Below are 27,492 nucleotides of genomic sequence, written 5' to 3'. Positions count from 1 at the left end.
CTACTTGTGGTCATTATCTTTTCCTAAACTCCACATTTTAGCCTTGCACAGAGTGATGTCATTGTAGACCCAGAAGTTACCTACTTCCTTTCTTACCTGTGATTCAGCCTGTGGTTGTGGCATTCCGGGTTGACCAGGAGAGGTTGAGAGATGCTCGTTGAGTGTGCCTTCCGCAGTATCCCAGCATTGCAAAGCCTAGGAAGATCTGAGCAGGACAGCCCTAGCTGGGCCTGCCACACTTGTCCTTCCTGCTATAGTAAGCTTGCTACAAGATGTTGTGAAATGTTAAAGATACAATGCTTCCCCATGCACACTTCATATCCATGCGAGCCAGGTCTTTACTCTCTCCCTTTTAGACTTAGATCTTTTGTTGTGTAAGTAGTGTGAGCTTCACCTAGAATGGTCTCTCTGTCTTCCATAGTCTCCTGTCTCCAAGGAGAGGTGCCACATCTGAAGAGGTGCTGTTGCAAATGATCAGTGTATTTACTCTCCTCTTCACTGGTAAAACCTGGGCTTTACTGTGCTACTTACTCAAGTCTCTGTGAAGCAGCCCTGCTTCAGAGCTGCACGTTTTAGACTGGAGTTGGGTGAATGAATGAGAAGGCTCGGCTCCAAGGGCTCTGAATCCCATCCGATTTCCTTATTTTTCAGTCTGTGTCTCTGGATATTTCTTCCTTGATCCCTGGGAAGCATGATGAATGAGATTCAGAAGCCTGGCACCTGTAGGTTTCTCCAGGTTATCATGCTGAGATATGGGTTTCCAGGTGACCATGTGACCTGTGGGTTGTCCAGGGAAGGTAGCTGGGAGGTAGTTGGGCATGGGGGTCTGAAGATGCATTTGAGGTCCAGTCACATTTAGAGGGAGCTGATGTGAAAGGCCCAGATGAAACCGCCCAAGGAGCATCTGCAGTGGCAAGAGTCGAGGGTGGGGCTGCAACATCAGGGGAGCACCATGGGCCCAGAGGCTACTACCCCTGAAGTTTCCGAAGGTCTAAGACAATATCAGAAGCCCTTGTGGAAGGATTCATGTGATATTGGGTATAGGGTTTCTGCGTTCATAACTCCTTGAGGTCTAGTCCCTGCAAGGTCTGGTTCTGGGATGGAACTCATCTGGGATTGCCTCCTCTCTTGGGTGTCCTACTATGGACTTGGCACTGCTTGTCTGGTCTGGTCTCTATCAGCGTCTCTCTCCATCCTCAGCCTTCTGTCATCTCCAGGCAGTGGTCTGCTGTCTCCAGGCAACAGTGTCCCTGTACTGCCCTGCCCCAGCTTCTCAGAATCCAGCCTGGTTACTAGAATCGCCCCTGCATACTGCCAGGAAAGGGCTCACTGTCAAACGGCAGGCTCAGGAAGTATTGGACACATGATTAGACCTGATGTTGGCCAATTATTTTCCTCCTGATTATATGCTTTCCACTTCTCTCCTCCACCTTCTCTGCTACTTGTCCTGCAGTTTGCTGTGTGGTTACAGACAAGTTTCACAGAGAAGCCAGTTCCAAATGTAGAGGCTAAGGAAGTCTGGCTGATCACACAGGATATGGAAGGAACAGACTGTTGAGGCTGAATGTCGGTTTGCCATTGTCTTGTATTCCCTATGCCCACCATGTTAGGCTTCCAGGAATCCACAATCCTGGCCCAAGAACTGTCACAATAGTAGGGAAACCATGTCTCTAGGATGAGGTTTGTGAGCCCCCAACAGGTCTGGTTAGGGGTGACTGGAATGGGGGTGGAGACTAGAATACAGAGGACTAGAAACTAGGGCTAGGAGGAGAAGTAGGGTGAAAAAGAAGGCAGTAGTGGAAATTGGGACCCTGATGAACATAATGGTGGCAAATGCACAGGTTAAAACCAACAGAGGAGAGCTGGGCAGGTCAATCCTTAAGGTAGGGTAGTGGGCAGGGATGACTTTAACCGGTAGGGCAGAAATGGAAAAAGTTGGATGGAACAGGAGAGTAGGGTGCAACCTGAGAATTGTGAAAAAATGAGAGAAAGGGCTGGATGATGAAAGCAGCAAGGAATGGAAAAAAGTGAAGGCTGGGGTTGAGATGGAGAAATTCAAGATAGCTGTCTTGACATGTTTTCATATGAGAGCTCTAGTTACTCACTTGTCCACAGGGGTCAAAATGTGCCCCAGACCTACCTCAGCATTTATCTCACACACCTGCTCTTTGCGTCACCCCGTGACTGAATGCCCATTGTGAAACTCATATGCCCTTCCCTTTTGATCTAGTGAATAGGCTCCACCAACCTAGAAATGGTACCAGTTTTCAGGTTTAAGTGTAATCATGAGGGCCGGATGTGGTGGCTCACACCTGTAATCCTAGCACTTTAGGAGGCCAGGATGGGCGGATCACCCGAGGTCAGGAGTTTGAGACCAGCCTGGCCAACATGGTGAAACCCCATCTCCACAAAAAAACATAAAAATTAGCCAGATGTGGTGGCAGGCACCTGTAATCCCAGCTACTCAGGAGGCTGAGGCAGGAGAATCGCTTGAACCCAGGAGGCGGAGGTTGCAGTCAGTCAAGATTGCACCACTGCACTCCAGCCTGAGCGACAGAGTAAGACTCCTTAAAAAAAAAAAAAGAAGAAGAAGAATCATGGGAAAAAAAGAGAAGAAACGGGCTATAGTACTAGTCTCTGTTCTTGGGATGCCATGTCGTTTTGCCCCTCAGTAGGCAAATATTTATCAAAGGGCTAGAAAAGAGTTAGGAGGTGGGGGCCTAGTAGAGCAGTTCTGAAGCAGTACTTGGGAAAGTGGGAGAAAGTCAGTGCCCCAGACTCTTTAACTTACCACATTGTTCAAAGCCCTTTCCCATCATTTACATCACTGCTTGAATATGTGGGATTAGAGAAGGGATATATATTATGTTCATTTTACCAATGAGGACACTGAAGACTGGAGAGGGAACTACCATAGGCAGGCAGTGGATGACAAAGCAGGTAGGACTAGAATTTGGGGCAAAAGGAGGGGCAGGCAGGAGGGAGTACAAAATGGCTCAAAGCACCGAGCAGTAGTATCACCTCCACCTATGTCTCTGGGATGGGTCCTGTAGGGAGGAAGTGCTTAAGAGCAGAACTGTACTTTTTGAAGCTTATCCTTTGCTCCTGGTGGTCCGTTGGTTTGATGCATTACTCTTTACTAGAACCGGAAACGTAGAGCCGAAGCTGGTAGAATAACTGCCCACTCCTGAGTGCCTGAAGACTACATTTAGGCTTCCTTGATCACTACCTGAGCTGCTGACTCCATGGCAGATGATTAAGGAGGTTACTGCACTCTTCCCTCTTCTTTTTTTCTGATGTAGCAACCCTGTCTGCTTTAACATTCCTGGTTTCTTTGGTCACTGTACAAATCATAAGCCCCCTTGCTCTTCTGTTTTTAGTACTTTTATCACCATAATATTCTGATTTTTCTCCCTTAACCCAATACTCTTTTCCTCCCTTATTTGACAAAACTCTAAGTTGTACTCTCTAGAAGTCCGGGTATATGATTACCAAACTTCCCTATTTCCTTAGACTGCTTTTTTTTTTTTTTTTTTTTTTTTAATTTTAGATTCAGGGGATACATGTGCAGGTTTGTTGCATGGACATATCACATAATGGTGAGGTTTGGGTTTCCAGTGTGCTCATCACCCAAATAGTGAACATTGAGCCCAACTGATAATTTTTTTAACCTTCACTCCCTCCCACCCTCCTTCCTTTTGCAGTTCCGAGTGTCTATTATTTCCATCTTTATGTCCATGTATGCCCATTATTTAGCTCTTCCTCAGAAGTGAGAACATGTGGTATTTGGTTTTCTGTTTCTGAGTTATTTCACTTAGGATAACAGTCACGTCCACGCATGTTGCTGCACAGGACAGGATTTCATTCTTTTTTATGGCTGCATATTTCACGGTGTGTATATATACATTTTTTCTTTAGTCATCCATTGATGCGCACTCAGGTTGATTCCATGGCTTTGTTATTGTGAATAGTGCCATGATAAACATACTAGTACAGGTGTATTTTTTTTAATGTTATGATTTATTTTTCTTTGGGTAGATGCCCAGTAGTGGGATTGCTGGATTAAATGGTAGTTCTATTTTTAGTAGTTTCAGAAATCTCCATACTGTTTTCCATGGAAGTTGTACTAATTTACATTCTTACTAAATGTGAGGGGTATAAGGATTTCTTTTTCTCAGCATCCACACCAACATCTGTTGTTTGTAGACTTTTTAATGGTAGCCATTCTGAATAGTGTAATCTCATTTTGGCGTTACTTTGTGTTTCTCTGATGATTAGTGATGTTGAGAATGTTTTCATATGCTTGAGGATGCTTGTATGTCTTCTTTGATAAAGGTATGTTTATGTCCTTTACCTACTTTTTAATGGGATTGTTTGTTTTTTTCTTGTTGAATTGTTTGAGTTCATTGTAGATTCTGGATATTTGTTATTTGTTGGAGACATAATTTGTGAACATTTTCTCCCATTCTGTAGGTTGTCTGTGTACTCCATTGATTAATACTTTTGCTGGCAGAAGCTTTTTCATTTAATTAAATCCCATTGGTCTATTTTAATTTTTATTGCATTTGCTTTTGAGGTCTTAGTCATACACTTTTTGTCTAGCCCAATGTCCAGAAGAGTTTTTCCCTGGTTTTCATCTAGGACTTTTATAGTTTCAGGTCTTACATTTAGGTCTTTAATCCATCTTGAGTTACTTTTGTACATGGTGAAAGATAGGGGTCCAGTTTCATTTTTTTCATATGGCTAGCCAATTTTCCCAGCACAATTTGTTTAATAGAGTGTAGTTTCTCTATTATTTATTTTTGTCAACTTTGTCAAAGATCAGTTGGTTGTAAGCATGTGACTTTATTTCTGGGTTCTCTATTCTATTCCATTGATCTGTGTATTTACTTTTGTGACATTACCATACTGTTTTAGTTACTATAATCTTGCAGTATAATTTGAAGTCAAGTAATGTGCTGCCTCTGGCTTTCTTCTTTTTGCATAGGATTTCTTTGGCTTTTGGGCTCTGTTTTGGTTCCACATGAACTTTAAACATTGTTTTTTATAATTCTGAAGAATGCTGTTGGTAATTTTGTAGGAATTACATTGAATCTGTAGATTGCTCTGGGCAGTGTGGTCATTTTAATAATAGTGATTCTTCCAACCCATGAGCATGGGATGTTTTTCTATTTGTTTGTGTCATCTACAGTTTCTTTCATCAGAGTTTTACAGTTCTTATTATAGAGATATTTTACCTCCTTAAATATATTCCTAGGTATTTAACTGTTTTGTAGCTATTGTAAATGAGATTGCATTTTTGATTTGGTCCTTTGGTTAGATCATTATTGGTGTATAGAAATGCTACTGATTACTGTATGTTAATTTTATATGCTGAAACTTTACTGAATTCATTTATCAAATCTATGTTTTGTTTTGGTGAAGTCTTTAGGGTTGTCTAGATATATTATCAGAATTTGACTTTCTGTTTTTCAATTTGGTTGCCTTTTATTTTTCTCCCTTTCTTGATTGTTCTGGTAGGAACTTCCAGTACTATGTTGAATAAGAGTGGTGACAGTGGGCTTCCTTGTCTTGTTCAAGTTCTTAGAGGGAACGTTTTCAACTTTTCCCCATTAACTGTGATTTTGACTGTGAGTTTGTTGTAAATTGCCTTTGTTATGTTGTGGTATCTTCTTTCTGTGCCTAGTTTGTCGTACATGTTTATCATAAAGTGATGCTGAATGTTATCAAATGCATGTTCTGCATCTTTTGAGATGATCATGTGGTTCTTGCTGCTCATTCTGTTTATGCAATCTATATATTTATTGATATGTGTATGTTGAACCATCCCTGCATCCTTGGGATAAATCCCACCTAATCATGGTGTATTATCTTTTTGATGTGTGGTTGGATTCAATTTGCTGGTATTTTGTTGAAAACTTTTGTGTCTATATTCATTAGAAATATTGGTCTATAGTTTTCTTTTTTTGTTGTGTCCTTATCTGGTTTTGGTATCAGGGTGATACTGTCTTCATAGAATGAGTAAGGTGAATTCCCTCTTCTTCATTTTTTTTGAATAATTTCAAGGGGCTTGGTATTAATTCTTTGTATGCTTGGTCGATTTTGGCTATGAATCCACCTCATCCTGGGCCTTTTGGTTGTTGTTGTTGGGATTTTTAAATAATTACTAATTCAGTCTTGCTGCTCATTATTTGTCTGTTCACGGGTTTTATTTCTTCCTGGTTCAATCTCAGGAGGTTGTGTGTTTCTGGGAATTTATCCATTTCATCTAGATTTTCTAGTTTGTGAATATATTGTTGTTCATAATAATCTCTGATAATATTTTGTATTTCTGTGGTATGTACATTTCTGTGATATGTTGTAATGTCTCCTTTTTCATTTCTGATTGTGTTAATTGAGATCTTTTCTTGGTTAGTCTAGCTAGTGGTTTATCAATTTTGTTTATCTTTTTGAAAAATCAACTTTTGTTTCTTTGATTCTTTGTGTTGTCTTTTGGTGTCTATTTAGTTCTGGTCTGATCTTTGTTATTTTTTTTAACTTTAGGGTTGTTTTGTTTCTGTTTTTCTAGTTCCTTGAGGTATGATATTAGATTGTTAATTTATAACATTTCTACTTTTATGATGTAGGTGTTAGTGCTATATATTTTCCTGTTAGCACTGCTTTTGCTATATCCCAGAGGTTTAATTATGTTGTGTTTTCATTTTCATTCATTTCAAAACATTTTAAAATTTTCATGTTAATTTCTTCACTGACCTAGTGATCATTCAGGAGCATGCTCTTTAATTTCTGTGTATTTGTATAGTTTCCAAAGTTTCGGCTGTGCATGGTGGTTCATGCCTGTAATCTCAGCATTTTGGAAGGCCGAGGCAAGAGGATAGCTTGAGCCCAGGAATTCGAGTCCAATATGGGCAACATGGCAAGACCCTGTCTCTCTATACAAAGACAAAATTAGCTGAGCATTGTGGTGAGCATCCGTAGCCCCAGCTGCTACTTGGGAGGCTGAGTTGGAAGGATCATTTATTTGATCCTGGGAGGTTAAGGCTGCAGTGCGCCATGATCGTGTCACTGCACTCCAGCCTAGGTGACAGAGTGACAGCCTGTCTCACAAAAATAGTTCCTATTGGTATTGATTTCTAGCTTTATTCCACTGTAGTCTGAGAAGATACTTATATTATTTTGATTTCAATTAATTTATTATTTAATTTTTGTTTTTCTTTATTTTTTCTAAAAATGAAATGGGATACATGTACAGAACATGCAGGTTTGTTACATAGGTATACGTGTGCTATGGTGGTTTGCTGCACCTATTGACCCGTCTTCTAAGTTTCTTTCCTTTACCCCCTACCCCCAACAGGCCCTGATGTGTGTTGTTCCCCTCTCTGTATCCATGTGTTCTCATTGTTCAACTCCCATTTGTGAGTGAGAACATGCGGTGTTTGGTTTTTCTGTTCCTGTGTTAGTTTGCTGAGGATGATGGCTCCCCGCTTCATCCATGCTCCTGCAAAGGACATGATCTCATTCATTTTTATGACTGCATTATAGTATTCCATGGTATATATGTACCACATTTTCTTTATCCAGTCTATCATTGATGGGCATTTGGGTTGGTTCCATGTCTTTGTTGTTGTAAATAGTGCTGCAATAAACATATGTGTGCATGTGTCTTTATAGTCAAATGATTTATATTCCTTTGGGTATATACCCAGTAATGGGATTGCCAGATCAAATGGTATTTCTGGTTCCAGATCCTTGAGGAATCGCCATACTATCTTCCGCAATGGTTGAACTAATTTACATTCCCACCAACAGTGTAAAAGCATTCTTATTTCTCCGCAGCCTTGACAGCATCTATGGCTTTCTGACTTTTAAATAATTGCCATTCTGACTGGTGTGAGATGGTATCTCATTGTGGTTTTGATTTGCATTTCTCTGATGATCAGTGATGTTGAGCTTTTTTCATGTTTGTTGGCTGCATAAATGTTTTCTTTTGAGAAGTGTCTGTTCATATTTTTTGCCCACTTTTTGATGGAGTTGTTTGTTTTATTTTCTTGTAAACTTGTTTAAGTTCCTTGTAAATTCTGGATATTAGACCTTTATCAGATGGACAGATTGCAAAAATTTTCTCCCATTCCATAGGTTGCCTGTTCATGCTGATGATAGTTTCTTTTGCTGTGTAGAAGCTCTTTAGTTTAATTAGATCCCATTTGTCAATTATGGCTTTTGTTGCCATTGCTTTTGGTGTTTTAGACATGAAGTCCTTTCCCATGCCTATGTCCTGAATGGTATTGCCTAGGTTTTCTTCTACGGTTTTTGTGATTTTGGGTTTTACATTTAAGTCTTTAATCCATATTGAGTTAATTTTTGTATAGGGTGTGACAAAGGAGTCCAGTTTCAGTTTTCTGCATATGACTAGCTAGTTTTCCCAGCAGCATTTACTGAATAGGAGATCATTTCTCCATTGCTTTTGTCAAGTTTGTCAAAGATTAGTTGGTTGTAGATGTGTGGTGTTATTTCTGAGGTCTCTTTCTGTTCCACTGGTCTATATATCTGTTTTGGTACTAGTACCATGCAGTCGTAATATAGTTTGAAGTCAGGTAGTGTGATGCTTCCGGGTTTGTTTTTTTTTTTTTAGGATTATCTTGGCTCTATGGGGTCTTCTTTGATTCCATATGAAATTTAAAATCATTTTTCCAAATTCTGTGAAGAATGTTCATGGTAATTTGATGGGAATAGCATTGAATCTATAAATTACTTTGGGCAGTATGGTCATTTTCACAATATTGATTCTTCCTATCCATGAGAATGGAATGTTTTTCCATTTGTTTGTGTCCTCTCTTATTTCCTTGAGCACTGGTTTGTAGTTCTCCTTGAAGAGGTCCTTCACATCTCTTGTTATCTGTGTTCCTGGGTATTTTATTCTCTTTGTAGCAATGGCAAATGGGAGTTTATTCATGATTTGGCTCTCTGCTTGTCTGTTATTGGTGTAAAGGAGTACTTGTGATTTTTGCACATTGATTTTGTATCCTTAGACTTTGTTGAAGTTGCTTGTCAGTTTAAGGAGTATGAGCTGAGATGATGGGGTTTTCTAGATATAAAACCATGTCATCTCCAAACAGAGACAATTTGACTTCATCTCTTCTTAATTGAATACACTTTATTTCTTTCTCTTGCCTGATCGCTCTGGCCAGAACTTCCAATACTATGTTGAACAGGAGTGTTGAGAGAGGGCCTCCTTGTCTTGTTCTGGTTTTCAGAGGGAATGCTTCCAGCTTTTGCCCATTCAATATGACATTGGCTGTGGGTTTGTCAGAAATAGCTCTTATTATTTTGAGCTATGTTCCATCAATACCTAGTTTATTGAGAGTTTTTAACATGAAGGGTATTGAATTTTATCAAAGGCCTTTTCTGTATTTATTGAGATCATCATGTGGTTTTTGTCATTGGTTTTGTTTATGTGATGGATTATGTTTATTGATTTGCATATGTTGAACCAGCCTTGCATCCCATGGATGAAGCCAACTTGATCAAGTTGGGTAAGTTTTTTGATGTGGTGCTGGATACAGTTTGCCAGTATTTTATTGGGGATTTTTGCATTGATGTTCATCAGGGACATTGGCCTGAAGTTTTCTTTTTTTGTAGTGTCTTTTCCCAGTTTTGGTATCACAATGATGCTGGTTTCATAAAATGAGTTGGAGTGGAGTCCCTCCCTTTCAATTGTTTGGAATAGTTTCAGAAGGAATGGTACCAGCTCCTCTTTGTACTTCTGGTAGCATTCAGGTGTGAATCCATTTGGTTCTGGGCTTTTTTTGGTTGATAGGCTATTAATTACTGCCTCAATTTCAGAAAAGCTTGTTATGTGTCTATTCAGGGATTCAACTTCTTCCTGGTTTAGTCTTGGGAGTGTGTATGTGTTCAGGAATTTATCCATTTCTTCTACATTTTCTAGTTTATTTGTGTTGAGGTATTTATAGTATTCTCTGATGGCAGGTTGTATTTCTATGGGGTCAGTAGTGATGTGTCCTTTATCATTTTTTATTGTGTCTATTTGATTCTTCTCTCTTTTCTTCTTTATAAGTCTAGATAGTGGTCTATCTATTTTGTTATTTATTTTTTATTTTTTTCAAAAAACCAGCTCCTGGGTTCATTGATCTTTTCAGAGGGTTTTTCATGTCTTTATCTCCTTCAATTCTTCTCTGATCTTAGTTATTTCTTGTCTTCTTCTAGCTTTTGGATTCGTTTGCTTTTGCTTCTCCAGCTCTTTTAATTGTGATGTTAGGGTGTCAATTTGAGATCTTTCTAGCTTTCTGATGTAGGCATTTAGTGCTATACATTTCCCTCTTAACATTGTTTTAGCTGTGTCCCAGAGATTCTGGTACATTGTCTCTTTGTTCTCATTGGTTACAAAGAACTTCTTGATTTCTGCCTTAATTTCCTTAACTACCTAAGATTCATTCAGGAGCAGGTTGTTCATTTCTATGTTATTGTGTGGTTTTGAGTGAGTTTCTTAATCCTGAGTTCTAATTTGATTGCACCGTGGTCTGAGAGACTGTTTGTTATGATTTCTCCCACAACTGAGGTTCTGTTGTGTTGCCTTTTGGTTCCTTTTTCTTCATCCCTTGTGTGATTGCTTTATAAAAACTGTGAGTTTTATATTTCTATATGTTTTTGTGATGGTGAATATCAACCTTTTGTTTCCATGCTTAAGACACTTTTGAGCATTTCCTGTAGGGCTGGTCTAGTGGTAACAAATTCTTTCAGCATTTGTTTGTCTGGGAAATACTTTATTTCTTCTTCCTTGGTGAAGCTTATCTTGGTAGGATATACAATTCTTGGGTGAGAGTTTTTTTTTCTTCCAGCATTTTGAAAATGCCATCTTGTTCTCTTCTGGTCTGTAAGATTTCTGCTGAAAAGGTCTGCTGTCAATCTGATGGGGTTTACTTTATAGGTTACTAGAAGCTTTTCTTTTGGCTAATTTAAAAAATCTTTCTTTCATGTTGACTTTAGATAGTCTGAATATAATATGCAGCGGTGAAGTCCTTTTTGCAATGTATCTGTCTGGAATTAGCTGGGCCTCCTATATCTGAATGTCTGATTCTTTTGCTAGACTTGGGAAGTTTTCATTGATTATTTTCTTAAATGGGTTTTCTAAACTTTGTTTTCTCTTCCCCCTTGGAAATACCAATAATTTGTAAGTTTGGTTGGCTTAGGTAGTCTCAGATATCTCAAAGGCTTTGTTGATTCTTTTATTTTTTTTCCTTATTTTGTCTGACTGGTTGATATAAAACACCTATCTTTAAGTTCTAAGACTCTTTCTTCTGCTTGGTCTAGTCTGTTATTGAAGTTTTGAATGTATTTTGTATTTTCTTCACTGGATTTTCAGTTCCAAATTTTTTTTTTTAAAGATACTTTCTTGGTAAATTTCTCATTATATCCTGAATTGGTTTCTGATTTGTTTGTATTGATTTTCAGATTTCTATTGCATCTCACTTAGCTTCTTAAAATCAATATTTTAAATTGTTTATCTGGATTTTGAGGAATTATCTTTTATTGGAATCTGTTGCTGAAAAGTTGTTGTGATCCTTTGGTGGTGTCATATTTCCCTGCTTTTTCATGTTTTCTGTGTCCTTTCATTGGTATCTACACATCTAATGTAGCAGTTCCTTGTTCCAGGTTTTTGAAGTTGCTTTTGTAGGGGAGAATTTTTCTTGAAGATGTATGTGTGTTGTTGGTTGAGTAGGATATTTTGGCTTTGATTTGGGGTACCACAATAGTGTGATTTTTAAAAATGACTTCTTTGGCAGTGCATAGGGTGAGTGATATCTGTTATTTCCTCAGTGGCTTAGGGTATAGTTATTAGCTTAGGTTGTGGCAAAGTTTTGTTGGAAATTTAGATGCTAACTGAGGCAGTCTTTAGGCCCCAGTAGTTGCAGCAGTGGAGTGAATGTTCCTGTTTTAAGCTCCAGAGCAGCAGCATCTGGCTCTGTTGTTAGTGGATCTTGAAGGGCTAATCCTTGAGCCTCCATGTGGCTTGCTTAGAAGCTAGTAGAGAGAGTGATGTTTCATGTGTGTGAGTGAATTCTCAGGCCCCTGGGCATCTGGTGTGGTGTGGGTGATGGCAGTAGTGGTGATGGAGCAACCCACTGGTACTCAAGTAGTCCATGTTGGTGTTCCTAGCAGCTGTGATGGGTTGGGTGGGCTAGTTCCTGTTTCCACAGCCACTCATAGTAGGACAGTGTGTATTGTGCTAAGTGTGTTTAGGAAAGCTTGGTCTTCTCTGTCCTTCCCCTGGCTGGGTGTTGGCTGCAGCCACATCTCCTTGAACTCAGCCTGAGGGTGGGTCACAACCCACAGTTAAACCCTCAAAATGATGCCAGTTCTGGGCTTGTGACCAAAGAGGGTGGGGCCCTCAGCCCTCCCTCAGGTAACCAGCATGGACAAGAAGCTGTAGGGAGTGTGGTCCACTTAGTCTTATTCTCACAGCAGCATGTAGCAGGATGGTGAGTATTGTCACAGGCAGGCATGCATAGGGTAGCCTTGTTCCCTGTTCATTCTTGGTCAGTTGGCAGCTGCAGTGATTCAGTCTGAACTCAGCCTGAGATCAGGGCACAGCCCAGTGTTAAACTCTCAAAATGGTGCCTTGGGGCCAAGACCAGTAAGGGAAACTCCCTTCAGGCAAGCAGCATAGGCAAGAAGCTGTGTGGAGTGCGGTCCACTCACATCTCAGTCTCAACAGCAGCCTGCAGCAGGGCAGTAGGGACCCTTCCAGGGAGGGGAGCATGGAAGTGCCTGGTCTCCCCTGTCTCTCCTTGGAGCAAGGAAATGGCAGCAGCCATGTCTGTAGATCTCTGGTATCTAGGCCTCAAAATGGCACCAAGCTGAGGCTGTGTGGATGCCTGTGAGATTCCATGTGGGTTCCCTTTATGGAGCAACATTTCTGTGCAATTGTTAGGCAGCTCTGTATGTCAAACACAAGGGCTTAGTGGGTCAAGGGTTTTGTCCACAGCCAAGATTGTAAAAGCCAAGACCTGGGAGTTTCTCTTTTACTGTTTCCCTGCATCCAGGAGCCTCTCCTGGTTCTCAATCAGTCCCCAGTTGGGAAAGCTGTCTCAAACCCTCTCCTTACTTACTTCTGGTCCTTCTTGTCTCTTCTCTGGTGAACCCTAGATGATCTCTTCAAAATGTCAGTATCTTCTGGTTCCTCTCCATGAAGGAGGCACATGCTACCTGTTAGTAGTGAGCCATTTTGATTTCTCTCTCTACTTCACCTTTCTGAGACTTGTAACAGGGAGAAAAATAATAAAGGCTACCTGAACAAAACATGTAAAACAAATAGCAAAGTGAAACCTCTCCGGGTTAATCCCACGGAAAACTGGGAAACTATTTCAGACTCTCTCCACTATATCTCAAAGCCTGTAGGCATTATTGGGCAGCACTGAATAAACAGAATGAGAAATTTCATGTAGTAAGAAGCCAGTGTGCCCTTCCTAGAGTGTTGGTGGGATGTTCTCCTATGGAGGCCACTGGCGACTTCCTCTCAGCTTTATGAACTGTGAGAAGCCAGGTAAATGAACACCTTGAATAGAAAGCAGGCAGGCATCTTGCATATTGTTTTAATTTGTCATTCCACAATGTTCCTGGACAGAATTGTTCCCTTCTGGATTCAGGGGTGGGTGTTTGATTTCACTGTGTCTGTGTTTCATGACGGATTCTGAGTCCCCAGCACCGGCATCTAAACTGGACTCTGGACTCTGCAGATTTTGGACTTGCTGGCCTCCACAACTGTGATCCAATTCCTTAAAATCAATCTTTCTTTCTCTCTTTCTTTTCTTTTCTTTCTTTTTTTCTTTTTCTTTCTTTCCTGTCTCTCTTCTTTCCTTCTCTCTTCCTTCCTTCCTTCCTTCCTTCCTTCCTTCCTTCCTTCCTTCTTTCTCTCTCCCTTTTCTATTTATCTATCTATCAATCATAAACCTACTTCTCTGGCTTCAGGACTATAGACTAGTTTGGGAATAAGGCAGCATAAGAAAAATTCAGAATTGGCCGGGTATGGTGGCTTACGCCTGTAATCCCAGTACTTTAGGAGGCTGAGGTGGGCGGATCATGAAGTCAAGAGATCAAGACCACCCTGGCCAACATGGTGAAACCCTGTCTCTACTAAAAATACCAAAAAAATTATTTGGGTGATGCGTGCCTATAGTCCCAGCTACTTGGGAGGCTGAGGCAGGAGAACTGCTTGAACCCAGGAGGCGGAGTTTGCAGTGAGCCGAGATTATGTCACTGCACTCCAGCCTGGCAACAGAGCGAGACTCTGTCAAAAAAAAAAAAAAAAAAAAAAATCAGAATTAACTTTCCAGAGACAGGATTGTGGTAGAAACAGGGCATATGGAAATGGGAAAAATCTTAGTGGCTTTTATGATTGTGATAATAATTGTATTACATAGGCAAAAAGAGTAAGAGTTTTGGGATGTACCATGCTTTAATAAGAGTCTTTGAGACAGGCCTACGTGAATCTTTCTGAGCAAAGAATTACAATAAAATAAAACAAACATTCCTATTTTCTGAGTGAAAGGAAAAGAGAAAAGGCTGAAATAGCTTCTCACTCCATCCAAGTACCCCTTAAGCAGTTTTCGTCAAGCATCTGCAAGTTGACATAAGGTTGATCCGTTCATTCTGGTTCTAAATTGTTCTGTTAAATGCTAGACAACTTTTGTCACAGAAGCTGCCCCCACCTCCTTCAGGATGATTGTCTATAATTAAGGAGGAAACCAGAAAATAATGATAGGGTTCTCTTTTGCCTTTCTAATGGCTTTCTTATTAAGCATGTCTGAAAAAGCTACTGAGATGTTGATTTCCTACATAACCAAAAGAAGTCAGCCATTATATAATTACTTCTTTTTAAAAACTACAAAGGGAAATGTGTCAGAAATGCTTTCAGTGGGCTAAAGACACCATGAAGCATAATGAAAAAAAATTTTCTCCAACAACAAAAAAGCAGTGAATAAATTAGTCATTAAAGACACATTTTTGGGAACTCTTCTGAGGTGCCAGTTGCGTATCACCCACGGGGTGATCTTTGAGGCTTGATTGTGGCAGGAAAAGCAAAATAGGAACAGGGAATGTGGAAGAGGGCAGTGGGGCTGTGGGTGGTATAATGCTATTTGTGCCTTTTAATGGTAAAAAGAGTCCTCACATATTCTCTATTGGAATAGACCAAGATGTTCAGAAACTGAGACTTGATGTGGATCCCTGGTGTCATTGCTTGGAAAGTGGCAAGGTCCATGTTCCCAGTGCCCCTTGACTACCAGCTTAATTCCTATACTGGGTGCTCAAGGAATAGTGAAAAATGCCTGGTAGCAGGGATTCTCTTCTCCCTTTGCTGCCTTCTTTTCTCTCCCTTTTTCTTCCCTCTAGACAGAAGAAAGAGAGAGACTGTTAGGATAATTACCCATCAAAGTCACTCAGTGAAAGCGGGCCAATATTAGAAGAACACGGTTTGTCTGTCTTGTAGGCATTTATTCTGTAGGGTGGAGAGGCCTATAGAATCCACAGGTTATTTTAGGCGAAGGCCACACACTATAAATGGCTGGGGATTCATTTCCAAATTCTGCTGTAATTTCCTCTCTGGTGACCTGGGCTTCTCTTTAGGTCTTCTTTCTCTAGAATCCCACTGAATGCTTTCAGGTTGAGGCTGACTCCATGCTAAGCAAAGGAGAGGTGATCAAGAAGAGCTTTTGTGCTGACCCAATATACACATCACCCTTTTATATAGCAGCTCCATTTTGTTCTTTGAGTTCATTTTATGCTTTACTTGTAAGGAGCTGCTCCTCTTTGAAGGTGGGCTGATGAACAGGGTGGAAATAAGCTTGGAATGGTATCAAGAAGTGAGAGTGTGTGGCTAGTGATTGCCTTGAAACATCTTGTTAGCATCCCAGATCACGCTGTCATGGAAAGAGCCTGGATTGAGAGACCTGGATTTTAGTCCTAGGACAAGCGATTAAACCCCCTCAAATCTCAATTTCTTCATCCATAAAATGAGAAGGCGGAGGATTAAATTTTTTAATATTTTAAATTTCTTGGAATTAAAAGTAGTTTGCATGAATTACCTGGGTCAATTATATAATAATAGGATATTAGAATCAGAAGAACATGTAGAGGTCACTAGAGATCCTAACGTCCTGTGCAATAAAGTTATTTTCTTTGCAATATCCCTAATAGGTGATCATCCAACATTAATTTGAATATTCCTGGTACAAGGAGCACATTGCCTCACAAGTGAGCCATTTCAAATTTTTAAACAACCCAATTATATGGCAAAAATATGCATCCCTGTAATATTTAGTCATTGATCTAATTCTTGTTGTTCCAGGGACCCTATTTGTGATGGTTAATTTTACGTATGAACTTGACTAGGCCAGGTACCCAGATATTTGGTCAGACACCAGTCTAGATGTTGCTGTGAAGATATTTTTAGAAGAGATCAACACTTACATCAGTAGATTTTGAATAATGCAGGTTACCTCCTCGTAATGTGGGTGGGCCTTATCCAATCAGTTGAAGGCCTTAGGAAAATACAGATAGATCCCTCAAGGAACAGGGAGCTCTGCCTTAAGACAGTGCTCAGACTCTAGCTGTAAAATTAACTCTTCCCTGGGTCTCTGGCTCACTGGCCTGCCCTGAAAACTTTAGACTTGCTGGCCTCCAAAATTGTGTGATTCAATTCCTGAAAAATAAACCTGTATGTATGTATGTATGTATGTATGTATGTATGTATCTATCTATCTATCTATCTATCTATCTCTCTGTCTATCTATAATTATCATCTCCTATTGGCTGTGTTTCTCTGGAAAACCTTGATTAAAGCACCTACTACAATACTGCAATATTACCTACTACAATACAATACAACAATACTTCAGGCCTTCAAATATTTGAAGAAAGTATTCATATCAGCCCATGTGAAGTTGGGTCCTGAGAAGAGATGGTTTAATGGAGCTTTTTCTAGGCAAAGAAAAGCAAACTTACCTCTGGATTCATGGGTTGGGGGGACACAGGCAACAACAAAAGGCCAAGAGATAAATGAGAAAATAAAGAATGCAAAGTGCTGAAGGTGTTAGCAGAAAACTTTGCACCTACTAGATCCTCCTTTAATGAGAGTGGTTACGATGAATAAAGACACGCCAAGGCCAGGCAGATAATACAATCATCCCCACCAGTGTCCTCTAACATTTGTAGAGTTTGTGGGGCTATCACAATATTTGCTTTCACGCTTGGGAGATAATTGGCACTTAGCTGTTACAGCAGCAGCAGTAGGGGAAAAAAAACACACACACATGGGGAAGGGGGTAGGTCTGGTTTTCATCTGCTGGATCCAGCACATGCCCATGTGAATGAAAAATAACAGCTATAGATGGCTCAGTGCCTGGACATCTGTCGTCACCCTGTCTGGTAGCTGTGCTTTCTTCCTTAACCATGAATGAGGTGACTGTAGGGGAAATGGAAAATCTTTGCAATGTGGGAGCCAAGGACAGTGTTCCTGAGGCAGCACTGAAATTTGCTGCAGTCTGATTCTTTGCGTGGGAGCTTACTGTTGAATGCTTGTACTAGGAAGGGGAGCTGTGGCTGCTTTTCTTCGGGCTCCCATGATGGGCTTCTCTGGCCCCAGCTGAATCTGTGGAACCAACACTGAGAATCTTACAGAAACAAAATGGAAATACACATCTTACAAGCCCACCACCCAAGCATAACTGTTTTTAACTTTTTTTTCAGTTTTCACCCACCTGCCAACATCCTTTAGCGTAATTATGATCAGTGTGTGAATAGAATTTTGTATAATATATATTGTTTTCCCTTAAAATTTTATGATAAACATGTTCTTACATTGTTTCTCTCCATCAGCACTATTTTATAGCTGTGGTATTATTTCAGAGCGGATGTACCGTGGTTAAGTTCACCCTCCCTCATTGTTAATGTTAAACATTTCCAATACTTGTTATAAAAAACCCTACAATGAATAACTTTTTGGATATAGCTTCTTTCCTCTTTTGAATAACTTCCTTCAGCGTTTCCAGAGAATGAGTCAAGAGATGTGAGTATTTTTATGTCTTGATATAGATCGCTGTATTGTTTCCCCAAAAGGTTTGTATTGGTATAAATTACCAAAAACAAGGCACAAATAGGTCACTCTGCCAGAATGTTCCCAGATTGGGTATTAATTAGAGTGAATATAAAATGATATGTTAGTGTAGTTTTTTTTCATTTTTAAAAAAATTAACAAGGGTCATCTTTTTTTGTGTATTACTTCCCAATTACATTTCTTCTTGTGTGTATTGTTTGTGCCTGCTGGGGTCTATTGGGGTACTGATTTTTACAAATTAATTTGAATGAGCTCTTCCCATGTTAAAATCAATAGAAATATTTTTCTAATCTATTATTTTAAGTTTTAGTTTTATTATTTCTTTGTGTAAAAGGCGAATTTTTTTATCTTAATGGGCTTTCCAATTGTTTTCATTGTCTTACTAAGAAAAGCCCTTTAATCAACCTTGTGTTATCTGGTACTTGTTTTCTGTTTTCATCTGTGCCTTGAATTTGGTAAAATATTGCCTAATTTCTGAGAACATTTTGATATTCAAGTTTAGTTCTGGTTCAAAATGGTTCTGGTTCCTCTAAACACAGTCAACCAACAACAAAAAATTCAAAAATAAGCTTTGGCTCATTTTATTATTTAGAATATGCAGTTAATAGTTCCATTTCTGCATAGAAGTATGGTTCATTCCTATTTTTTGTTAAAGTCCTTGAACAGCTTTAGTATCCTTCATATGTGCTCCATATGTAATCTCTAGCAGGGGGAAAAGCCTTTGAAGGCAGGGTTTATGTACTCAATTTACTTGGTGTGGTACCCTCTCCTCAGTTGGAGTAATTTTTAGCTTGTGTGTCTTCCTGGCTGTGTTGCCTGGGATGCCCTTTACCCTGGTTACCATCTGGATCAAGGTCTGTCATGAGCAACCATTGGTGTAAGGCTTATATTCTGACCAGTTGGTTTGTGGCTTGCCTGCCTCCCTCCCACATAGCAGCTGTGAGGTTGGACAGGAACTCTGTCGTCATTTGGTAGGCTTGCATATGGCCCTCCTCTGCTCTCTCTTTTGGGTTAAGGCCAAGTCCCTGCCATTCATAGCAGAGGCTGTGGTTAATTTGCAAGTGGGATCTAGAACGGGAAGCTGAGAAACACTGTCCTATGGTGCATTGGCTCATCATAGCTCTTTAATAAGTGGTGTTTGATCATTTATTGACAATCTGGAGATTCTTTTATGGCTTAGCCTGGAGGCTGCGTTAGAATGGAAGCCATCCTTATGAAGTTAACAGGAATTCTGGACAGACATAAAGTTATAATTAAGCATTAATCAGGCTGTACTTTGACCCACTTCCTCATAACCAAAAGTCACTAGCTGCTGACTATTTGCATCCCCATTTTTCCTATAGATAGGATCGCTGATGTTAGCATCGTAAGACTTTGGTTTAAGAATTGATTAAGATGTTTTTCAGTTCTTGAATTCCAGGGAGACAACTGATGTCAACCAGTTTGAAGACCCCCCACAGGGGAATGAATGGAATCAGCATGGAATACAGTTTCTTCTTTTCTCTGTCTTGACTTCGCCATGCACTCTTTGGCCAATCAATGATCTCCATGCTTCAGCCCACTCCAGACCCCTTACAAACCCTAGCCCAAAACTCCTCAGGGAGATGAATTTGAGGTTCCCTGCCATCTCCTTGTTTGGCAGTCCTGTGAGTAAACCTTTTCCTCTGCTGTCCCAGTGTCTCAGCATACTGACTTGCTGCAGACATTGGGCAGCAGACCTCTTATGGTAACAGAACCCAACAGTACAAGGACAGAGCAAGGCAGAAGGAGCTGTAGCTCAGACTGAGAACAGGTTCCCCAGATAGTTCAGTAGTTCAGGTTAAAGTGTCCACAGACTGTAGCCATCAAGGGCCCAGTCCAGGCTGGAGGTAGTACCTAACACCTGGTAGGTGAAGACAAAGCCTCTGGGTTCTTTGGTGGAAAATTACATCTTTGACAGACAAGTTACTGAGTTACGGTTCTTGGCTCTGGGACATAAGAACAAGGAACAGCTAGATGAAGGATGATTCAAGGTACTGTAATCACCTGACAGGGTTGATCTTCTCATGGATTATCTTAAACGTGTTCTCTGTATTTCCTGAAATTGCATGTTGGCCTGTCTTGCTAGATTGGGGAAGTTCTCCTGGATAATATCCTGAAGTGTGTTTTCCAACTTATTTCCACTTTCCCCGTCTCCTTCTACTCCAATCAGTAGTAGGTTTGGTCTTTTTATGAAGTCCCATATTTCTTGGAGGTTTCATTCATTCCTTTTCATTCTTTTTTCTCTATTCTTGTCTGCATGTCTTATTTCAGTAAAGTGGTCTTCAAACTCTGATATCCTTCTGCTTGGTCAATTTGGCTGTTGACACTTGTGTATGCAAGCTCTTGTGCTATGTTTTTCAGCTCCATCAGGTCATTTATGTTCCTCTCTAAACTGGCTATTGTAGCAATTCCTTTAATCTTTTATCAAGGTTTGTAGCTTCTTTGCATTGGGTTAGAACATACTCCTTTAGCTCGTCGTAGTTTTTTATTACCCGTCTTCTGAAGCTTATGTCTGTCAGTTCATCCATCTGATCCTCTGTCCAGTTCTGCACCCTCGATGGAGAGACATTGTGATCATTTGGAGGAGAAGAGGCATTCTAGCCTTTTGGGTTTTCAGCATTTTTACATTGATTCTTTCTCATCTTGGTGAGTTGGTCTAGTTTCGGTCTTTGAGGCTGCTGACCCTTGGATGAGGCTTTTGTGGGGGCTTTGTTGTTGTTGTTGTTGATGATGTTGTTGTTGCTTTCTGATTGTTTGTTTTTCTTTCAGTAGTCAGGTCCCTCTTCTGTAGGGCTGCTGCAGTTTCCTGGGGCTTTACTTCAGGCCCTATTCATGTGTTTCGCTCTCATGCCTTGAGATGTCATTTAAGGAGGCACCTCCCTTGGCTGTGGGGTGGGGCTTCCCTTTCCCTGCGTGGCTCTCAGGTGGGTCACCGCACCATACTGCTGTTCCTTCTGGGTCACGCCAGCCTTCTAGTCAATTTTGATGACAGAACCGGGGATACCTTGGTTGCTGGTGAATGATTCACACACTTATTATGGTTTTTTTCTGATGGTAACCTCCAATCACTGCTGCTTGTTGTCGGCCATCTTGGTCCCGCCACCTATAGTACATTTTTTATAGCAGCAGGAACAGAATGAGATGGGGTCTTGTCCTGCTTCTCTGCTGTGGTGTCTGTCTTGCTCATCTGCTCAGTAGAACTTCTTTTTTTTTTTTTTTTTTTTTTTTTTTTTTTTTTTTTTTTTTTTTTTTTGCAGAGATTCTGACTCACTCCTGGGGAAGCATTTCAGCTCTGGGCTTCCTAGAGGAGGCTTCAAGATCTGCTCTTTTTCCCAGACTGGATTTTATGTACCTTCTATTACTCCCACAATATTCTGCATGATTTTTTCTTTCTTTCTTTTTTGTTTTTACATAGAGCCTTGCTGTGTCACTCATGCTGGGGTGCAGGGACGCAATCTTGGCTTACTGCAACCTCTGCCTCCCAGGCTCAAGTCATCCTCCCACCTCAGCCTCTTGAGTAGCTGGGACCACAGATGTGTGCCACCAAGCCTGGCTAATTTTTTTGTATTTTTGGTAGAGATGAGATTTCACCATGTTGTCCAGGTTGGTCTCAAACTCCTGAGCACAAGTGATCCACCTGCCTCGGCCTTCCAAAGTGCTGGGATTACAGGTGTGAGCCACTGTGCCCAGCCCTGTGCAGATTTCTAACGTCATTCCTAACACAGTTTTTATCATCATCATGATTATCATAATGATCCAGTTTTCAAAGCAATGTTTATATACTATTTCTAATATACAAGAAAAGCAGAAAAATAATATAGCACATACCAATGTACTTGCCATTTAGATTTTCCAAATATTAATATTCTTTTTATTAGGTTTTATAAAGGAATAAAACATTACAAATACAGCTGAACTCCTGCCTTTCCATCACATTCTCCTCCCTCTTTCTTTGAGCAGAGGTAAGCTACTAACAATTCAGGATGTAAATCTCTGGAGTGTGTGTTCTTGGAGTGCAGCACTACATCTTATTCACCTGGAATTTTTAACTAATAGCAGTGCCTGACACTAGAAGAGATAAATAAATATTCAAACAATTAAAGAATAAATGAATGACAGGGATTGTTTTTATTATAATAATAATAATAATAATAATGATTTTTGTCCTTTGCCATATCTAATAGAGGTTCTGTAAATGATGCGTTTGGGAATTAATAAAAAAGTTTTGGTCTCTTACTGAGAATAATTTGCTCCTAGCTCTTAAAAAAAGCTTATGTTTTGGCCTCTTTAGGCTTTGTGTACAATGTAATTTTTAGGCTTCATATGCAAAATATGCAATGTAGAAGCATGATCTACCTTAAGAAACTTACAATGCATGTAGAATTAACTTCAGATGCAAGACACAAAAGATGTGTGATTGCATGAGATGTATTAAGAAAGAAGTCAACTAAATTAATATCATTAGAAACCCTTCACATTTGATTTGAGTGGAAAATATTCTGGACCACCAGTTCACCGAAGCTGTTGTCAGGAAATGCCAGCCCCAATAACCTGATACACATGGAGGTGACACACACACACACGCCCTCTGTTCATTTGTGTCTCTTCGTCACTGTGCAGGTCCATGAAATCTCCTGGGGACTGTGAAGAACTGGGATGGATAGTGTACAAAAGAACAGTCCCCAACAATTTTGGTACCAGGGACCGGTTTCATGGAAGACAATTTTTCCATGGACCTAGGCAGGGGGTGGGGGGATGGGGGAATGGATTGGGGACGATTCAAACTCATTACACTTATTGTGCACTTTATTTCTATTATTATTACATTGTAATATATGATAAAATAATTATACAAGTCACCATAAAGTAGAATCAGTGGTAGCCCTGAGCTTGTTTTCCTGCAACTAGACAGTCCCATCTGAGGGTGATGAGAGATAGTGATAGATTATCAGGCATTAGATTCTCATAAGGAGCGCACAATCTAGATCCCTCACATGCACAGTTCACAATAGGGTTTGTGCTCCTATGAGAATTGAATGCCACCACTGATCTGACAGGAGGTGGAACTCAAGTGATAAAGCAAGTGATGGGAGCGGCAGTAAATATGGATGAAGTTTTGCTTGCTTTCCTGCCATTCACCTCCTGCTGTGCAGCCTAGTTCTTAACAGGCCACAGACTGGTACTGGTTTGTGGCCTGTGGGTTGCAGACCCCTGGTGTAGAAGAAGTAGAATTTTAGCTCTTGTTATAGGAAGCTTCTCATGGTAAGTGAATACAACCAACCACACAGTAGGCACACTTTTTATTTTTTTTTTTCCTGCGGGACACTAGCAATCTCTTCCATGTTTCCATGTCTTCTTAACCACCTGTTTCCTTGATGGAAGGATATTGATGTTTCCACACAGATTTGGAGTAAAAAGCTTGGTTTTATTCATTTTCCCCTCTGAATTAGGGAAGCTTTTCAAAATGAACATACTGAACAGCAAATTATCATCCCATTAAGCGCTTAAAATTATAGGCAGCTGAGCCAAACCTGCTACCAGCCCCCGCCACCCCTTCCCTGGATACAGTCTAACAAGTCAGCTACAAATTCCAGATGATCAATTTGCTTAGCTGTGATGGTAATTTAGAAACTCAGTGTTTTGCTTCAAAGTCATTGAGAGGCAGTCTCGAATGATAGGCTGTGCTTCATGCACTCTTTGGCAAGAAATTTACTTGGGCTCTTCCATGTTTCTTGATTTGGTGTCCAGCAGTTCTGGGCATCAGAAAGGAGACCCGCACCGTTGGTTACTGCTGCACCATGGAATGACTTTCTGGTTCTCCTGCTGCTTGCACCACCACCACATTTTCCCTAGATGTAGTTTCTCCATATGAACTGCAATTGTTTTCCAGTACTTTTTTGCATAAGTCAAGTGGCCATGACGAGTAGGGTGCATGCTCATATCTGTTAACTCCTTAATTTGATTAATCCGTTCAACATTTACTGAGCACCTTCTATGTTTTAGGCATTGTGCCAAGTGCTGAGGATTAGAAGTTGAGTCAGAAACAATCACTGCCCTCATGAAGCCCACAGTCTAACAAGAAAGAGAGACTTGTAATGAAAGAATGGCAATGCACTGGCCTATCCTGGAAACAGAAACAAGGTGCCACCATGAGATCTGTATTGATCAAGTAGGTACTAAAGAACATAAGGCACTTTTCCAAGAGTCATATTTCTTCTATCCTCCCCAGTTGGTGGGGCTGTGTAATTGTTGTCTACAAAGGTTAAATGAAAGCTCATTGATATAGTTTTGCTGTGTCCCCACTCAAATCTCATCTTGAATTGCAGTTCCCACAATTCCCGCATGCCATGGGAGGGACCTAGCAGGAGGTAACTGACTCATGGGAGCAGGTCTTTCCCTTGCTCTTCTCATGATGATGAATAAGTCTCATGAGATCTGATGGTTTTATAAAGAGGAGTTCCCTTGCACAAGCTGTCTCTTGCCTGCAGCCATGTAAGACGTGCCTTTTGCCTTCCATCATGATTGTGAGACCTTCCCAGCCACATGGAACTATGATTCCATTAAACCTTTTTTTCTTTATAAATTACCCAATCTCAGGTATGTCTTTATCAGCAGCGTGAGAATGGACTAATACAGGCATTCATGATAGAGTCTCCAGGAATTCCAATTTCTCAGTACTCTCTGTTTGCTCCCCTACATAGTAGACTCCAAATGAATTGGATTCACTCACCACCCCCAAAGACACATTGCCCTGCCTTTCTTCTGTTCGTGCTCTTGCCTCTGCCTGGAATGCCTCCTTCCTGTTGCTGTGTTTAGAAATCTTGGCAGTACTTCAAGGCCAGGCCCACTTTGCTCCAAGTTCCTGGAGTACTTGGTGCTATTTAGAGTAAGGAGCATAGAGCACGTGGCCTTGCCTGAATGCTTTAGGTTCAGCTGAGTCCCCATTGTGGACTGTGAACATCACAGGGACTCGCAGTCCCTTGGAGAACATAAAGTGCCCCCATACAATTTTCAGTAACCACTTGTTTACTGAATAGGAACGTTTCAATACCAAGGATAGAAAACTCAGCTTTGATTTTCCTAGCTGAGCTGTTACCCGGAAATTCCCTAGACTCACGGTTTGAATTTTATCACCCCTAAAGTGAGGAATATTTACAAGCCTAATGACAGAGTTTCATTATCTGGAGACGACCTGGAGAGAGATAAAAAAAGTTTTGTTTCTCTGTTCTGTTTTCTTAGGGTAGAAACATTCCAAATAATTTTATGCTAGACCAGAAAAGAAACATTCCAAAAAATTTTATGCCAGGCCTCTGTTTCCAGGATAGGCCAGTGCATTGCCATCCTTTCATTACATGTCTCTCTTCCTTGCTAGACTGTGAGCTCCATATTTTGTATTAAATATGGAGGACCTGCCTCCAAACACAGGTGTTAACTCTGATCTAAAGTCACAGGCATTGCTGTGGAAATTCTCTTGTTACCAGTTTTATGCAGCTGTGGTGGGAGGGTCATTCTATCAACCCAAGGGGGTTCTAGTCCCACAGCTTGTCAGGAGAGTCTGGTGCGTGGAAACAGAATCCTTCATCCTATAAATCACAGATGTGATCTTGACAGTCATGTTGATTGGAGTCTTGAGATTCAGGTCCTCAGTACCTATTAACCTCACCAGGATATGGTAACCTTTGTCTTCTTTGTCATTTTCGTAGTTAGCATGGTAACAGTGTAGTTAATTCCATTGTGGGATTGCAAGGGAATACACGTGGTTTTTAGCTTGAAAGTCCTACAATTTAACAGGACAAGACAAGAAAAATGCATGTTCCAAAGACATGAAGGCAAAGAACAGACACCCCTAATTCCACATGGTTTGGATGCTCTGCACTTTGCTCCTGGCTATGCCAGGTGGTCACTCAGGTTGGTGGGGTCTCGGTTCCTGGGACACCCACCAGGAACCATTTCTGTCTGGTCCTGCAGAATTCTGCAGATAGTCTTGGTTCTGAGAATACCAAAGGGATCAAAACACAGTAAGTAATCCAAGCCAGTATTGTTGATACCAAGAAATCACTTGGTTAATTTATTGGCATTTATAGGACATATCCAAGAGTTGGAAGTAATATAAGTGACGTGGATATCGGGGTGTTGGCAAGTATGATGGGTGGGGATCCTGACTACATTAGGTTGGAGAATTTCACAGCCCGGTTTTAGGATGATGGTCCTGGTTCATGTGGAAGACATATGAAAGGTTAGAACAAAAGTCTACTGAGGCCCGGGCACAGTAGCTCACGCCTGTAATTCCAGCACTTTGGGAGGCCAAGGTGGGCAGACCACCTGAGGTCAGGATTTCGAGACCAGCCTGGCCAATGTGGTGAAACCTATCTCTACTAAAGATACAAAAATTGGCCAGGCATGGTGACCGGTGCCTGTAATCCCAGCTACTCAGGAGGCGGAGGCAGGAGAATCGCTTGAACTCGGGGGGTGGAGGTCGCAGTGAGCCGAGATCATGCCATTGCTCTCCAGCCTGGGCAATAAGAGCAAAACTCCATCTTAAAAAAAAGAAAAGAAAAGAAAAGAAAAAAAAGTCCTCTGATGTGAGGCTCAAAGCATGAGGTCCAGGATTCTAGGCAAGGAGGTTAGGAGTCAGCTTCTGGGTCAATGGCCAATGGCTAGAGATTCTTTTCAGGTTTCACTGAGGCAGTGAACTTCAGTAGGGTTTTGGAAGAGAAAGGAGCACTTCTTTACTGAGGGTGTGAGTGTATGTGAAACAAGGGGAGATGGTGAGTGATTTCTATCTGCTAACTGAGCAGACTGGTCCAGGACATTACTCTGTCCTTCTGGGGAAAGTCTGAACCATCAGCCTTGGTGTCTTACAAACCCTGCAGAAGTCAATGTGTGGGGTGGCACTGCCAACCTAAGAAATGGGCACTTGCCTCTCATTTTAAAACAACCATTAGGATTATTTATTTGGCTTCCTTGGCAGTCAGAGAGAGTTGGCAGCTAACTCCCTTGGCATGGCAGAGTCATGAGGCAGTCTTGAAAATCTGTTGCATTTAAAAAATTGTATTGGAAATTCTGAGATATTTTAATCAGTTTAGAATCAATCCACCTCAGAAAAAGAGGATGCAAGTCTGAAAAACATGCCAGTGTAGCTCTTTAATAGCTAATTATGCTATAGGCAGGGAAATGGTCAGGCGGTGACTCTTAGAATGAATAATGACATTAGATGAAATACAAAACAAATCCATATAGGTTTTATTGGATTGGAAGTAAGAGACAGAGAGAGGCTGAAAATTTACCCAAATCTGATTAGGGAAATAAAACCTCAGACAGAAAAATAATGGATGGTGTGA

General features: G+C 40.7%; 1 pseudogene; it reads right to left on the bottom strand.

Annotated features, from left to right (window-relative positions):
* LOC108518430 (protein FAM183A-like) lies at nucleotides 1-25,096 on the bottom strand (annotated as a pseudogene).
* Between the last annotated feature and the right edge of the window lie 2,396 nt (nucleotides 25,097-27,492).

Source organism: Rhinopithecus bieti, unplaced genomic scaffold (genome assembly GCF_001698545.2).
Source record: "Rhinopithecus bieti isolate Rb0 unplaced genomic scaffold, ASM169854v2 scaffold_2077, whole genome shotgun sequence".
Lineage (NCBI taxonomy): Eukaryota > Metazoa > Chordata > Mammalia > Primates > Cercopithecidae > Rhinopithecus > Rhinopithecus bieti.
Note: the sequence above shows the minus strand (reverse complement) of the source record. Positions and strands in the feature narration are given on the sequence as shown.